General features: G+C 39.7%; 2 long non-coding RNA genes across 2 annotated transcripts in view; one reads left to right on the top strand and one right to left on the bottom strand.

Moving 5' to 3' along the window:
* Positions 1-7,187: 7,187 nt before the first annotated feature.
* The window catches only part of LOC139438669 (uncharacterized), a 36,247-nt gene continuing 27,434 nt past the window's right edge, over positions 7,188-16,000 (top strand). The window contains exon 1 of the long non-coding RNA XR_011648371.1: positions 7,188-7,313. This is a non-coding gene — a long non-coding RNA (uncharacterized lncRNA). The remainder of the gene's footprint in view (positions 7,314-16,000) is intronic.
* LOC131277944 (uncharacterized) overlaps positions 14,098-16,000 on the bottom strand; it is a 61,032-nt gene continuing 59,129 nt past the window's right edge. Inside the window, exon 3 of the long non-coding RNA XR_009185020.1 lies at positions 14,098-14,427. This is a non-coding gene — a long non-coding RNA (uncharacterized lncRNA). The remainder of the gene's footprint in view (positions 14,428-16,000) is intronic.

Below are 16,000 nucleotides of genomic sequence, written 5' to 3'. Positions count from 1 at the left end.
ATGCAGCCACAGACTTGATATCTCTGAAAACCAGATTCAGAGTCTCATTGTGCCAGTAGCAGAATTACAGTGGAAACTAAAATCTCAACCTTGCAGGGTATCTGCTGTTAAAATGAAAACATTGATTGGAAAGGAGTGGAATCCTCAGAATTGGGGTGAAGAAATATAGGTTGATGATAATGGCAGTCGTGACATTGAAATCCTAAATTCTGCTGAGACTTTGCCAGATAAACCTGTAATGTTCTGCAGTGCAGATAGAGCCACCCAACCTCCTCCCTGCTATGAGGAGATTACCCTCCAATGTCAAGCTTACACCATCCAACCTCCAGCCTCCTCAAGAAGTCCAGACCTCCTCCCCACCCTGAGGAAACAACCATCCAACATCCACCCTGCTATGAGGAGTCTGCCTTCCATCCTCCACTTGAAGAGATTAATCCTATCTCACCAGATGTAACTGCAGTGGAATGCCCTGAGGTAATTGGCTTGCAAGATACTTCTAATGCTTCTCCTTACCCACCCCCATCACCCCTCTTCTTCTCCAGACCTATAACTAGACTAAAGTCACAACAAGCCCTCAAAGGTGAAGTACAAAGTATGATCCATGGGGAAGTATGTGATACTCCAAAAGAACTGCCATGTGTTTTTCCAATTTATATAGACAGAAATCAGGGGAATGTGTGTGGGAATGAATATTGAGGGTATGGGATAATGGTGGAAGGAATATAAAATTGGATTAGGCTGAGTTTATTGATTTGGGCCCACTAAGCAGAAATTATATTTTTAATATTGTAACTTGAGGGGTTAGAAAGGGCTCTAACAGTTTGTTTGGGTGACTGGCTGAAACATGAACCAAAAGATGGCCTGCAATGCCTGAGATTGAGATGTCAGATTTCCCCTGGTATCCTGTAAATGAAGGTATACAAAAGCTTAGAGAGATTGGAATGCTAGAATGGATTTACCATTTAAGACCTACTCACCCACCCCAGGAATGTCCAGAGGACATACCTGTCACCAGGACCGTGAGGAATAAATTCGTGAGACCATCTCCATCTTCCCTGAAGAGCTCTGTGGTTGCTTTTCTTTGTAGGTCAGATATTACTATGGGAAGTGCTGTCACAGAACTTGGATCCTTAAACAATATGGGGATGATTGGATCCTAGGCCAGCAGAAGCCAAGTAGCAGCATTGAGTTCCAAAGACAAGGTGGGCATGGGTTCTACAGTGAAAGGCAGACTCAAGGCAGCAATCAAAATAGTCTAAGTCACATAGACCTATGGCATTGGCTAACAGATCACGGGGTACCTAAAAGTAAAACAGATGGACAGTCTACTAAATTCCTACTTGATCTGCATAAACAGTAGTGTTCCAGGTCCTGGAATCTAGAGTTGGAAAAGGGAGTGGCACAACTCATTATTACCTCTAGTGATCCACTAGGAAATTTTTTGCTTCTTGTCCCTGCAATCTTACGCCCTGCTGGTCTACAGGTCTAAGTTCCAAAAGGAGGAGTGCTTACACCAGGGAACCTATTCAGGTTAGAAAGAGAAGTGGCTTCTCTTTGTGGGCAGAAACAAGAAGGATTTGTGCTGGGATGGTCCTTCTGAGTTATCCCAGAGAGAGACAAAGGCTCAGGCTTTTGTACAGCTGCCCTGGATGTGGGCTGGCCCTGGGAAGGAAGTAGAGCACTGGGCAAGACAGCTTTCTGTGGCTGAGGCAGGGTTTCTGTACTGCAGCAATATTGACATTTTGAATCAGATAATTCTTTGCTGGGGGGGCAGGAGGTGAGTGGAAGCATTGTAGAATGTTTGTCAGTATCTCTGGCAGCTATCTCTCATATTCCAGTAAAACTCCATCTCCCTTCCATTCCCCAGTCCTAATAATCAGAATGTCTCCAGACATTCCCAGATATATCCTAGGGACAAAATCGCCCCCCATTGAGAGCCACTGAATTGAGGCATTTCACAAAAGAATGCAGCTCTGAGCCAGTAGCAGTTAACACCCAGGAAGCTTTAGGAACAGAAGGGGGATTCTGGACAGTATACAGCAGCATCCATTACCTGTACGGTTCCAAATAAATACATAAATGTAAAAGGAAAATATATAGTGAAAATAATGGGAGTCTTTAATACTTAAATCTTTAATCTGCTTGAAATTTATTTTCAGGTATGATGTGAGGTAGGACTCTAACCCCAGTTTTTCAAATCAGCAACTCATGTTACTAATTGAATAGGCCATCTTTCCCTTACTAATCTGAGGTGACTGCCTCTTTTTTTCCTAAGATTTAAACAAATTTCTTTGTCTTCTTCCTCAAACTTTTCCCTTATCATATAACAAATTGTATCAGTTTCATGTCATAACATTTGAGGATGTCAAGTTTGAGAGTGAATACTAACCAAGAACTTGCACGCTATTCTGTACGGAATTAATGCACTTCCAGTTGTACACAGGAGAGTTGAACGTCGTTAGGCGGAAATATATATGTATGTGTGTGTGTGTATATATATGTATATATGTTATTGTTTTTACTTAGAGACTCAGTATGGTTTAAGGTAATAAGTATGGTTGCCGAGTTGACAAGGGGTGGACTGTGATGGTTAGGGTATTGTGTCAACTCGGCCCAGTTATTTGATCAAACAAGCAATGGGCTAACTGTAATACAAGGGCATTTATGGACTTTAGTCACCATCGAATTTACTGAGTGGTAAATCATAGATAGTGGTTATAATTACATCAGTCAGGGAGATTGCCATCAGCAATGAGTGACACTTAACCCAATCAGTTGAATCCCTTAAAAGGGAAAGTGATTCCAGCATTGAGAGAGAATTTCCCAGCTCGTCTTTGGACAGCCAACATCTCCCAGAACTCTTCAAGAACCTTCACTGAACTTTCATTGCAGCCCCTGGTTGCAGCCTGCCTGAGGAACCTGGACTTGTTCTTCCCCACAGCTGCGTGAGAGACTCGTAGAATTGCATACTATTGACAGATATCTCTTGTTGATTCTGTTTCTCTAAAGAACCCTGACTAATACAGCTTTGTACCCTCCTCCTCCCGTTCCCCCCATAGTCTGCTCTCTGTGTCCATGGTCCATTTTGGTATCAATAGAGTGCTATCTTGGAGTTCTGAGGTTAGTTTTCTTTTTCAATATATTTTTCTTCCTTAGAATTTTTTGCGTATTGTCACTCATTTGTATTTCCAAATAAACTTAAAATCAACTTATAAATTCCCTAATTGCCAAAAAATTGTGATTTGGATTTTTATGAAAATTGCATTAAATTTGTAGATTAGTTGATAGAGCATTGATATTTTTATAACACTGGGCTTTTCCATCTAAGAACTGATATATTCTTTCACAGAATCAATTTTTTTCCTTTTATGTACTTCAGTAAAATTTTAGTTTTATTCCTTATAGATTGTGATGTACATCTTTGTGTATGTGTGTTCATTCCTCTTGTGCATGTTAATAAATATTGTGTGTGTGTGTCTAGGAAAAATAATTGTTCTGTGTATATGCATGCGTGTGTATGTGTGTGGACAGTTGGAAAGAAGAGATAACATTAAACTGAAAGAAATTTGTACTGAGGGAACAGTGAAGAATTATACAGGAAGGCACAGTATGAGATGGTTTCATCTCAATTTAGACCTGAATATGGAATCTGGTATTTGCCCTTATAAATTCCATGTGTGAGCTGCCAAAGAATGGTGTCTCTGTGGTAAAGAGCAAATGCAGTCAAGAAGCTCCTGGAAGGCAGGCCACACCTCCACTTTGATCCTATCCATTTTTATGTAGCTGTGATCAGGAATACAAGAGTGTGGGGATTGAATCATATACCTCACAAAAGGCATGTTCAAGTCCCAACCCCTGGTCTTGTGAGTGTGGACCCATGGTAAATAAGGTTTGGCTCAACTGAATCAGGTTGGGTTTTAATCCAGATTATTGTAGTCTTTTATAAACAGAGTGAAAGTCAGAAGGAGAGAGAAACCATGGGGAGTAACCAGAAACCAGAAGTCAACAGAACCCAAAAACAAAAGAAGACTTGGTGCCATGTGACGGGAAAGCCAAAGACCAAGGATCCCCAGCATCCAAACCCAAATGCTACGGTCTTTGGGGTGAAAGTATCACCTTGCTGACACCTTGATTTTGGACTTCTCCTAGCCTCAAAACCATGAGCCAACCCATTGCATGGTATTTGTTTTAGCAGCAGAGAAAATAAAACAAGGAGGGGACTTAGAAATGTTATCAGAGTAAGGTTTACTTTAGCTCTCCTAAAAATACTTTTGTAATAGAACTGAACTCTCTATCAACTCTGCTTTGAAAAATCTCATTAAGAAGAATTTGTGTACTAGAGCAAGTTGGGAAAAACAACCAGCCAATCAAACTAGTTGTCAGGTATGATGGTGGCACAAGAAACAAGGACAAAGTCAATCACCAAGGCCTGACAATTTTACTACCTAAAAACCTCTGGCAATCATCTCCCCTCTCCCCATTTGACATTCCATTGTTCTAGTTCAGACCCTTATCATTTTTCATCTTGATAATTGAAATAACCCATACTTTCTCCAACTTCAGGATACTACTCAAATCTACCTTCGCTGCGCTCTCAAGGTATCTTCTTAAATGCAAATAGGACTTAATAAACATCACCTGTAGCAGCATGTTTTAAAGTGGGATCTGCATCAGAATCATCTGGAATGCTGATCAAAATATGCTGATTCCAAGGTCTAACTTAGAGTGTCAGGATCACAGCCTCTGGGTGTGTGGCTCACATTTTAAAAAGCTCCCCAAGTGATTCTTCTGCACACTGCAGATAGACAACCCCTGATCCACATTCTAAGGGCAAACTCCTTCTCATGGCTGGAGAGGCGATTCAGAACCTATAACCCTGGGCTGTCTTCTCAGGCTCTTCTCTACTCCCTCCCCCATTTGAACTACTTAGGTTTTGTTGATACATGCCAGACACGTCCCCACATTTATGCCTCTTCACACATTATTCCATTCTTGTCCTATGACTGCTAAACCCTCCTCCTTGAAACCTTCCCTGATGATGCCTTCTCTTTCCTTGGTGCTCCCACACAACTATGCACATTATTTTGTTATGGCACTTCATCCCAGGTTATTGATCTGTAAATGTCTGAAGCCAGGGAAGTGTTAGATTCCTCTAGGTTCTTGGCTTTGTTGCATAAAAAAATTTAAGAACATGCTGGTTTAGTTAGGCCAGTAAAAGGAATTTATTGGGAAATGGGGGAAAAGAATAGAGCTTGCTGAAAAATGAGAGAGAAGGACAGAGATGGCCACAGAGATTTGGTGCAACAACTCTAGGCAAAGAGAGCCGGCTTTGACTTGGGTGGTCAGCCTTTAAACTATTAATTATCCCTGCCTTTGCTAATGCTAAGGGGAGGCGCCCCAGCTGTTATTGGTTACCCCACCATTGGTGGGGGCCAGTGGTGAGGCCTGTTTGGAATAGAGTTTGGAATAGGGCCTTGTTGTCTGTTGGGCATGTTGTCTGCTGGGCCAGCGGCCTTCCCCCTTTCACTATTCTAACCTGCCTCATGTCTGTCTCCTCCCTAGACTGGGAACTCTCTGAGTCTTACTTATTCTGTCACGTTAGGTGCTCAATAAACATTGTCTCAGGGAATGACCCGTACTATGATACTCAGTCTGTCCAATGTATGATACTGCCCAATGTAAATATTATGTGAACCATGTATGTAGTTTTTAATTTTCTAGTAGCCACATTAAAAAAGTAAAAAGAAACAAGTGAAGTTAATTTTAATAATGTTTTTATTTTACCCAATATATCCAAAATTTTATTTCAACATGTTACCTATTTAAAAACTTATTGAGATATTTTACACTCTTTTTTTTTTTTTATATTAAGTCTTCAAAATCCAGTATGTATTTTTCAAACAGACAAGCCTTATAGCTCAATAGCCTAGGGTCTAGTGGCTACAGTATTAGACAGCATAGTTCTAGGCTATAGAGGATTCTATTGGGGTATGTGTGAGAATCTTTGTAAATGAAAAAAGTAACCTAGTCCAGGTTAATACTTGGTGGTCACTGGCTTCTGAGGCTCATGGCACTTGAATGGTTTTTTACCAAAACTGTGTTAACCTTGGACTCCTTTGTGCAGTGCACAGAGCTGTGGGGTTCCAGGGCTAACAGTGAGGGTCCTGCAGGGAGCTGTAAACAGACAAGGAGACATTAGGAATGTCAGCAAATAACAACTTGTTTCTCAGCCAGGCATTTGCAGGTGAATGCACAAATAAGCTACCTCTCTAGGGAATGAATATCAAAGGCATTAAGTGAGAATGCTGCATTCTTTGGAGGGCAAAGCCACATGCTCCAATACCATCATCACAGACATTCTAGGGCCAAAAGAAAAAAAAAAAACCACAGAAATGTAAATACAGTTCACTTGTAGATGCCTTGGTGGAGGTAAGCTCTGGGTATCCACACCCTCTAGGGACATCATTCCTTCTAAGGGAGGAGACTAAAAAAATTCTTAAGCAGGAAATTTAGAACAATTCCAAGACAGGAGCTCTTTGTCTTGCTCAGGCCTGTCTGCAGGCCTCAACTAACTCAGACTGCAGTGAGTGTTTACTAGGCCCAACCTCTGCTCTCTTGGGGTCAGTACTGAAAAAAGAAATGATTCCCCCCTCTCCCTCCCCACTCTCTGGCGACCTCAGTTGAGAAGCCTGGTGCCAATTGGCACCGAGCATTGGGTGGAGCTGAGAATCGACTTGGCACACCCAGCCTGGCATTCTTGGTGGGCAGTAACCCAAAGTAGTTTTTCCCTCCGCTTCCTCTCCCCATAGATCAACAAGCACTATTTTCAATTAAAACAGTCAGGTACACAAATTAGCATCAGAACCCAAATGGTTTCCTGGGAAACTAATGACAAAAATCCCAGTTTTAAAACATTTTCTTTGCAACCCAGAGAGCAAAGCCATGCCTTTCAAAGGACAAAAGCCCTGAGCCAAAGAACTCCATCTTACATAAAGCAGTGTCATTGACCAGAGTCTCTGGAATAGATGAAAAGTACTATTTGAGGCTTTCAGGACATGCTTTATGTATTTTCCTATACCTTGCTCCTATATAATCCTTGCTCATTCACTCATGCCTATTTTTTTCAAAATTGAAACATTTCTTCATTAATTTCTTTCACAGCAGACAGTCTTTACTGCAAGAAGCTAGGCTCTTTGGAATGCAAAGCCAGGGGATGGTCAGAGATTTTTGTCATTTTCATGTAAAGAAGACTCAGAATACAATACCTCCACCCATCAAAACCTACCACTTGGCAATAATCTGAAAAAATAATGGTGAGTTGCATTCTAATAACAGTAATAATAATGTAACTTGGAAATTATCTGAGAAAATAATTTGCATTCTAATAATTATAATGTACTTTTGTATATTATGTAGTTCATAGTTTACAAAATGCCTTCACATATATTTCTTCAATTCAACTTCATAATAGTTGAAGTGGAAACCAGAACTCTTTCCTAAAATGTCTTTCCTAGAAGCATTCATTCAATTGGCAAATGTACTGAGAGTCTTTTGTGTGCCTAGCTTTGTGGACGCACTGAGGAACAGACCTATCAGCACATAGTCCCTTCCCAGAAGGAGCCAAGATATGGAGAAAAGGAAGGAAACCCCACAGAGGTCCCTCTGGGTTCTTGCCAGGAACAGATGAATTGGACTCCACATAGAGATGGTCATGAGAGAGAGCAGTTTTATTAATGCTGAAGGAAGGACAGGAAGCCAGGGTGTCTCAAATCTGCCTTCCCTGAACTAGAGGAGCAGGAGTTTTTATGGATTCAAACAACAGAAGGTAGAGTGGTTACCATCTCAATGGCAATTATACAGAAGGGTTTATGCTTACCACTAACAAAGGTAAGTTCAGTCTATAATTATCACAATAGTAAGCATGTACAAGAGTGAGACTAAGTCTAGAAAACCCGTAAACGGGGGAGACCTGTTTAGAATGACCATCACAACAGCAGGTCTAGGCTAAATCCCGCTAGTTTCAGTAATTTTAGCTGTTAACATTTTGCAGTTTTATAAAATAAATGCATCTTTATAATGATTTTGTAATCATAATTATTTATTAATTCTTAACCCTCAGTGTATTAGTCTGCCAAAGGGGTGCTGATGAAAAGTACCAGAAATCTGTTGGCTTTTATAAAATGTATTTATTTGGAGTAAAAGCTTACAGTCCCAACTCAGGATACTGTTGCCAGATTTTCTCTAAGTTCTTGCTATGTTAAAAAAACAATTTAAGTACATGCCAGTTTATTAAGAAAATGAGAGAAAATAACAGATTATGGGTCCCAGGTATACTTGCTGGTTGGTCCAGGCAGAGAGGAAAATGGTGGGGAAAGGGCAGAAAAGGGGCTAATTTACAGACCACAAATCCCCATTATAGATTACAAATCCCCAGGTCTACTTGCATGCTGGTCCGGGAGCGAAAGAACATAACAGGATAAAAAAGGGTTGGTTTAACTTCTGCGCTTGCTTTTTGAACCATTAATTACCCCGTTAATAATGTTCAGGGGAGGAGCCCAGCTGTTTGCTGTTTTGATTGGTTACCCCTCCTATCACTTCCCCATCGGGTCCCAATGGCAAGGTCCCATGAGAATATCCAGGACTTTTCCTTGATTTCCCAGATGAAATCCCATTCCAAATGGGGAATTATTGGGAGGTTCTTCCACGTGTTTCACAACTGTGGTTTTCTGCCAGGTCCCAGATTCGTCTTTTCATTCCCAAAACTAGCCTGCTCCAGTACCGTAAGAGATGCATTCTCACCAAAGTCAGCTGCCATGTGTTGGAGCAAGATGACAGGCGAGCTCTGCTGGGTTTCAGTCTTCTGCTCTGGATTTCTTGTTATCAGTCTCAACTCTCTTCCCAAGGTCAGCTATAAGCTTTGAGGCAAATGGTCCATCTCTCCCCAGGGCTTTAGTTGTTTGAGTCTTCTCCTTTCTATCACATGGCAGGATCAAAATGACAAAGTTCTCTCCACTGTATGTCTTCTTGAGTGAGTGTCCATTTATGTCAGCCCACCAAGATGGTGGGGACTCAGTCTGAGTCACACCTTACTTATGTGGTCAAATCAAAGCCCTAATCTTAGCAGGTAATTTAATCAAGGTCTCCTCAACTGAATCCAATATATTCAAAGGGTATCACACCCTGAAGAATAGTTTATAAACAAACATTACTCTTTTTGGGATTCACAAAAATAAACTTAAACTTTTTGTAACACTGAGTTACAACTCCTCCCTCTGTTTGGTAAAATTCCTAATCTTGGAGATATTCTCTGCATGCTTGTGAGCAAGAGTCACATTGAATTTTATTAACATTATAAGGTACTGTGCAGTGCCTTAATATTTAAGCTATACTGGATTTTTCTTGTACTACAAAAATAGGTTATTAAAATCCACAAGACTCTTCCAACAGAGATATATAGGATGCTTAGGAACACAAGGAGGGGCCCTCATTCCAGCATTTTAGTATCAGACAATCCCCTCATCCAAAAAATTAAGCTCTTTGATGGTATCCTAATAGGCCAGTAAGGGAGTAATTGCTGGGAGGTCTTCCCAAGTACCCTTAAATCACACAACGCTAGTAGTGTCTTACCTGGAAAGCATAATTACATATTATTCTCTCTATATATAAGATAATTATAAAAAACTATGTATATAAAAAAAACTATAAATGGAGCTATAGCATATAACTATAGTATGTATAGTAGGTATGACTCTAAACTGAAAGACCTGCTTTTTTCACAATGTGCTAAGAGCTACACATTCTCCAAATGAGCATTAGACCCTCAATGCAGTGACTTCTTCTGAATGTTTACTTCTGGAATTGCTTAAAACATTTTCTATTTCCCTTTTATTGTCATTTTCTTAAGTATGGAAGTAATATTTTTCCCCTTCTTTTCTCTTGTTTTCTAATTACGAAAGTAATACATTTACATATTCATGGTAAGTAACTCAATGTTATACAAAAATACAATTAGTAAATGGAAGTCTCCCACAATTTCCCTGGCCCACTCCTCCCAAAACACACTGTTAACAGTTTGAAGTAAATCCTCCCAGGGTTTTTAAAATGTATGTGTTTAAACTATTTTTAACAGGAATGAGACTACATAATATATAGTATTCTACAACTTATTTGAGAAAAATGTCCCTTGAATACCTTTCTGTGTTAGTATAGACATAGCATTCTTTAAAACAACTGGATAGCCCTTTCCTATATAGATGTACCACAGTCTTCTACTATTAAGATTGGAATGTTTTTATAATTTTTCAGTTTCATAAGCAATGCTCTGATTAATATCCTTATACGTTTTCATATGCATATTGATTTATTTCTATTTTAAAAATTCCTAGAAGTCAAATGTGAACATGTTCCTTTCAGATCGCTGGTTGAGGCAAAGCTTTAACATTTCAGAATAATAAATAAGTTGTTTGAAAATATTTTTGGTAACTATATAAAACTAGACAATAACTGAGGAGGAGGGGGAAGACTTATTGAGCAATAATTATGTACCAATTACTGTACTAGGAACTTCATTATCTCATTACTCCTGGAAATTCTGAAAAACTTGACATTATTAGTCCCATTTTAAAGATGAGGAAATTGAGGCAGAGACAGGCTAAGCTTTCCCAAGTTCACACAGCAAGCAAATGCCAGCGGCAGGACTGGAACCTGGGTCCTTCTGATTCTTCCCACTTATACCATACTGCCTCACAGCAATGTGAAATAATGTTGCTTGTATCTTGGTTTGAATTCTATGTCTAAAGAAAATCTCAAAAAGATTTAGAAAAGTTTCCGAAATGCTAAAATAAATATACATCTTCCCAAACCTGTATATCAAAGACACTACTCGTCTGAAATGTATAAATTTCGGTATGTTAATTTAAAATGTCTCTTTAATTTAGATATCTCATGCCCCTGTTCTTACTGAATAACAATGTACCCAAAGGACATCATTCTTTGTTCTGAAATTCTTCTGCTCTGGTTATAGAAATTATATTACTTAAAATGCATAGTAAAGAAGTGAGCTCATTATGAAGTCAATTTGGCTACATGCTGTATTGCTCTTGGACAGAACTAACCTGTCACATAAAGAGTCTATTCCTTGCTTATTAATTAACCACCTTTTTCTTTTCAAACCCATTTTGAAAATTCACCAGTTCTATAGTATATTGCAGGGTTTCTCTCTGGGGGTAGGCTCCTCTGGAAAGAAAACATAGACACTATGAGATGAAATGGGGGGTAGGGGAATGGGGAAACCAAGAGACAAAAAGAACAATATTCAAATACTTCTGCCTCTTCTTTGAAAGGTTGTGTCTCAGTTGCTTCATCTTTGGTTCTCAGTCCACAAGGCAATACTTATGTTGTCCAATGGTATGTAAGATGAACTCACCAACACTGGGTTTTTCTTTTGTTTTGGCACCTTTTCCAACACATTTCTACATGCTTCCATAGTCCTCTCTGCCTTTCCCCCCTCAGATCACTTACCACACTATTTTCTCATCCTTCTTTCTCGTTAGACTGAGAGTTTCTTGATACACTGACTCTAATACCATTGTATCCTTAACTCATAGCACAGAACTCAGCACACAGTAGATGCTCAATAAATATCTGTTGTGTGAATGAATAGACATAGAAGCATTATTTCCCCTACACCTTCTACCTAGTGCCCTTTCAATCAATCCAGCAGGCACTCAAGGTGGCCTTTTTTAAGGGATGGACATCAGTCACAACGTTAAGAATATCAGGAATTTGTTGTCAGCTTCCCGCACATGCCGACCCTGTTTTCACCTTTCATCAGTGTTAACACCAAGCTCAGTACCTATTCATATCCCCCAGAAAGGATTCATGCACACAGCGAGCACTAGTCAGCAATGTTGATTTCACTGAAGATTTGGTAGAGATATCAGGGGCAGGGAAACTACCCAAAAATCCTCATCAGACGTATTTCTTCCCTGAGGTTCTTCTTCCCTATTGAGCTCCAATCTCAAAAGCTTCCTCCCTCTAAAATGCAGAACAGTTCAGCCCTTTCCCAGATTCTTCCTCCAAACTTGCCTGCCCACACATCTCAGACCCAGAGTAGATATCCCATTACCAGGACACACACCTTAGAAGAGGAGGCAGGGCTAGATGTATTAAAAATAACAATTATTTTCCTATTACATCAGCATTTGCAGTTATTAATACTTATATTAGATTTTCCAAACAGCTTTAAGCACTCTAATTTAAGTAAATATCAACTCTACCAGGCATACCATTTTAAAATTCATCTTCTACCCTTCCAGTGCAATGAGGAATAAGTCATTTCTTGCTAGTGACCTCCATCTGATGGCACAAGTCAAGTCCTTCGAACTTAGCCCTCAAGACTGTGCTCACTTCCCGTCACCTCTCAGTGCTTCTGGTGTCCTACTCCCTGGGGAAGAAGGCTTTCCCTGAGGCCCTGAGTTCACCACTCCAGTTGGGGCAGACTTTTCTCATTCTCTCTGACCTCTATGAAATCTCCCATATTAACCTTAATAATTATAATGCAACTGAAAATGTATTGACCTGATACTATGTGCCAGGCACTTGGCTGAGCAATTTTTATACATTATCTCATTTAATCATTTAGGATAACCCCATAAATGGTTATTATCATTAACCCTATTTCACAGATAAGAAAATTTAGGTTAAGGGAAATTAAGTAATTTTCCCAAAGGCACAGTTTGGTCTGACTCCAAAGCCTGTGTGTGCACTCTGACCCCTCTCTCCCTGAGTATAGACCCAGTATTATATCCTTTCTACTGTTGCAAACTAATCATTCCCTTCTGCTTTCTATCACTCATTGAACTAAGGTTACTCAAAAGCCTTGACTTTGCCTTTGCCCCACAGGCGACCTAGCCCGGGTCAACTATCTTGCATTTAATGCAGGTTATTGTGTTTCACCCCAGGAGTGTGGCTTCTACTCTAGCCACTGAAATAATAGACTCTGAGCCCTTCTTTTTCTGTGTGTTGCAACTGAGGCTTAAGTGTTCAGTGTGTTTGTGTGCACGTGTATGTGTGTGTTTAATGCTATGATTTTGGTTGATTTGCTCTCATATTTTTTTTTCTTCCTCTTCAGTTTTTCTGCGAGTTATTGAATCCCATCTGAGAAAGATTCCACATCCAGCTCAGCCCTAAGAAGCTCCCCCTTTTCCCCTTATAGTATCATCTTTAAAAGTTCCCATCAATTCCTAAAGGTCCCTTGGTACATATTCTAATGATTCCTAAAGTAGAATAGTTTTTATTGACAGTTAAGTAATTAAGAAAAGATGTGTACAGCATATTGTTAAGTGAAAATTGCCAAGTGTATATATGCTCCCCAAAAGGATGAAAACACTGCCTTTTTTTGGTATTTTTGGGGGGTGATTTGAAGAACTTTACTGAATAGGTAAGGAATAGAGGCAGAAGGGGATTGCACTGTATACTTTCATAGTTATTTGATGTTTCAACCATATGAATATGTCACCAAATTTTTAAATGCAAGTAACTTTTTTAACAGGCAGGAGAAGTTGTTTTGCTACAAAAGTGGGTAATAATAAATAATAAAAAATAAATGATAAAAAATATTTATTTATAGAAAAAATATTTTCTATAGTAGATAATAAATAAAAATAATTTAATTAATAAAGCAGTTTGAGAAAGAACAAAAAAACAAAGAATCTGTTCCAGAAGAATGTTTAGGTGAGTATTTCACGTAAGTCTGGTAATCTGAAACAACATTTGGGCAATGATCTGAAAGTAATCAGTTGGACAATGGAAAGTACTGATACAGCATATGTGTCCTATTTCCTGTACTGCAAAAACCTAAGGGTCAGAGGCTTTCCCTCTTATACTGCTAGAATTCAATAAATGCTTAGTAGTAATAGGGAAAGATTGCCACACAGAATCCCTTCAACACTAAGAGGAGCAAGAAGCCATTTCAGTGTGATTTGTTGAGTCCTAAAATAAACAAAAGAACCTTTTGGGGCACAATTGAGTTACATCAGCTCAATCTCTACTTAAAAGCATAAAATGGAAGGTAGTCAAGTAAGCAACTGTGCCCTCATATACCTTCCTGTCCCCAGTCTTGGAGAATGGCTAAATTCTGCTCTAGCCCAGTTCTGCAGAGTTCCCAAAACAGATGACTCAGGGAAGCTAGGATCAGTTCTCAGGGAATCGGAGAACTTGCTTGCTTTAGTTTATTACCTCCAAAATACTGTTGTGCACTTCCAGGGTAAAAGAATAAGTCCCAAGGCCATCCCTGAAAGTGACCTGACCTTCTCAGTCTTCTCTGGCTTGATGATGACCAGGACGGACTCCTTCCCCTGAGATAGAATGGATTGGATGTGACTTCAGGCCTTCTCTAATCTCCGTTCAGATCCATCTCCCTGGCATCTGAAGAACAAGATAAATGGCAGCCTGGTTTCTGTCTTATCACTCTTATAGCAGCTGCAATTTCATCCATACAGCATTTTAAGCATGTGTGATAAATGTTAAAGTGACTAAAAACAAGGGAAGGATTGTGAATAGTAGTTTAGTATCCTAGGCTTCTCCAGCAAATACCATGAAATGGTTTGGCTTAAACAATGGAAATTTATTACCTACAGTTTTGAGACTGGGAAATGTCAAAATCAAGGCATCATCAAGACAATGCTTTTTTTCCAAAGTCCAGCTGCCAGCAATCCTTGGCTTCTGTGCCACATGGCAAGGTACATTGCTGCATCTCCTAGTCTTTCGCGACTCTTCCCGGTTTTGTTGAATTTCAGTTTCTTGCCTCTTGAAGCTTTCTCTCTCTTCGCATTTATTCCATTTTAAAGGACTCCAGTCCCATCAGGATTAAGACCCATCCTGAATGAGATAGGTCACACCTTAACTAAAGTAGCCTCATCAAAGGCCTTGCATAACTATGGGTTTACACTCACAGGAATGGATTAGATTTAATAACAAGCTTTTCTGGTGTACATACAGCTTCAAACCTCCACAGGTAGCAATGTTGACTTTTAGCTTTTCCTGATCTGAGAGTTGTAGAAAAGGTCTAATGGATTCAGCAAGTCGCCAACTATTCCAGTCTAGGATCATAGGTGGCGCTGGCAATAGTTAGTTGGCTCCTTTCATTCCAGAAGCCTAAATCCAAGACAGTCATTGAAATGTCTGATCACTAATCTGAAGTTTTTATGAAAAAAAATAGAGGTATTTTAAACATAAAAATCTCCTGAATCTATCTTAGGTTACATGCAGAGATTTTATTGGGGAATGCAGTCAATAACTAACCATGTAAGGAAATGAGGCAGACAGGTGGAGCAGAAGGTTAAGTTGAAGTACAATTCAGTCACAATAGATTCAGCTGATTCCCTGGGGAGCTCTGAAGGTGGGATGGCCCCTTCAGGTGGGAAGTGAATTAAATGTTCGGGCCTTGGTACCACTTCATGGAAAAATCATTAGATATAACTAACCCAGGTAGAGGTGTAACCTTGGGCGAGGCATGTCCCTTAGGCTGAAGGCACTTCCTGGAGAGGGTTGTAGCTATAGACATTCTGCAGACAACACTCCTAGGACTGAGAGAATAAATGCTTTGGTTCTGAAAGTAGAACTTGGTAGCACACAACAGCATCCACTACATAATTAAATACCAAAATAAATACCAGACAAATGGATCATAGCTCTGAAAGTAGCATGCAGTTGGCCTAGAGAATACAGTAATATGAAATTTGAGGGAGCTGTGCTTTCCTTGAATATGTTAGGAAAGTTCTTGAAGCCATAATTGTCTGTGTAAGATTACCTTCTGACTTTGAAATTGCCAGTTCAGTAAGCAAAAGGTGGCTGATTAAAACTCTTACCTATTCTAAAACCCTCAGAGTCAGAGCCTCTCAGGGTCAATTCAAAAGGAGCATTGTTCCTACAGATTCTTCCATATTTTTTCCATCTCTGTGTATTCCATGGGCAGGTGGCAGCTACCTGCAGCTGATAA

The sequence above is a fragment of the Dasypus novemcinctus genome, chromosome 3, assembly GCF_030445035.2.
Source record: "Dasypus novemcinctus isolate mDasNov1 chromosome 3, mDasNov1.1.hap2, whole genome shotgun sequence".
Lineage (NCBI taxonomy): Eukaryota > Metazoa > Chordata > Mammalia > Cingulata > Dasypodidae > Dasypus > Dasypus novemcinctus.
Note: the sequence above shows the minus strand (reverse complement) of the source record. Positions and strands in the feature narration are given on the sequence as shown.